Genomic DNA, 1,700 nt, shown 5'->3' on the forward strand with positions numbered 1-1,700 from the left:
TTTTGGAGAACTGACATTATGCTGTTGGGGGTGTCTTGAAGGGAAATACACATTGGAAGAGCTAGTCCAGACTGTGTAACAAGCTACTGTTTCCACCTCCTGTACAGCCCTCTCAGTATTCAATCAGATCATTTGTAGAGTATTTTGGTCGTTGAAGGTGCATTGAAAAACAAAGCAGAAATCAAACTTACCTTCTGCTCTGTCTATATAACAGCAGAAGCATCAGATTTAAAACTTAATAGCCATTTTATGTTCTATAATCAGGGGGGTCCACTTTTAAGAACACATTCTCTAGTGTTGCTCTGCTACAAACTGGATTATGAACTATTATCCACTGAGGACACGTGTAAAAGCTAAGTAACTGTTGATTAAGAAAATGAGAGGGCTATGCTATATGATTAGCATCTTTCTTTGGCAAAGTAAAAGAAGATATTTTTCCCCAAAAAAGAAAGCGTATTGGAAAAGTTTGGAAAGTTACACCTACACGTCACCTATCTGAAAAAAAACAAACCCATCCAGGGTTACACACAAATAATCCATATGTGTATTTGTGCGTGTGTGTTTTCCCCTCAAGAATACCACTGACAGATAGAAATAAGGAGAAGAAAAAGGAGAAAAAATAATTAGAGAAAAGGTGCTGAGACATTAGAAGTGAATCTTCAGATATTGTGTGTTGTGTTATTATAAAAGAAATCCTGAGTCCATGTTGTGTTGACATTATAGGGGTGGGGAGGGGTAAACTGTTTTGTGGTGGGGAAAGTATAATGATAAGACCACTATGGCTGTTTTTGGCTGGGCAAAATGTCAGGGTACATTATATTTCTTAAACCGGGTTCAGATTTTTGGTACAGAAAGGGCATATTTTTTCTTGTATTGTTACATTACGATGTTTGTGTCCTACTCTAACTTTATGCTTAACAGTTCCATAACAATCTTTCTGTGCAAGCAATACATTTCGATTGTAGAAATAGAAATGTCCCTTCTACCTAGGAGAGACATCTAATCTTGATATGGTAGCTCAGATCAGACAAAAAAAGCACGTGCAAACAAGTAAATGTATAGTCCTAAGCCAACAGTTTTAACAGGTATCGTTTTTCTTTTTCTGCGGTATTAAATATGATATTTTTAAGTGTGGAAAGGGCATAATGGCTCTGGATTTGATTCAAAGCAGTATTGCATGAAGAATGACTATTTTCACAATCCTTTGGGGTTGGACAGCTAGGTTGGACCAGGTTTGAAAAACTTAATATGCAAGTCTAATAAAAAATATCCTTCGTGGTACTGTAAATTAATATTTCAACAGGGAAAAGGCTGATTATTGCTCGTTTTAAGTGTAATTATTTGACATTAGTGCTGTGATAATTGAATGATTTAAAGGATTCATTATATATATATATATATATATATATATATATATATATATATATATATATATATATATATATATATACACACCATTTCGCCTTTTCTGTATTAACAATTTGCAGATGTTTATCCCTTTCTTCTAACAGCATGTACAAGAAAAAATATCTATTCTGTAAATATTAAGATTGATTTTATACCAAAGACTACATCCCTGTAGAGAGATAGAAGCCTGAAGTTAATAAACGTTTAGCAACACAACTCCAGAAATGCAATAAAAGTTAAAACCTCCCCTACTGTTTTTTTTAATTATGATATTAGATCAGAAGGCACGAGGA

The sequence above is a fragment of the Caretta caretta genome, chromosome 20, assembly GCF_965140235.1.
Source record: "Caretta caretta isolate rCarCar2 chromosome 20, rCarCar1.hap1, whole genome shotgun sequence".
NCBI lineage: Eukaryota > Metazoa > Chordata > Testudines > Cheloniidae > Caretta > Caretta caretta.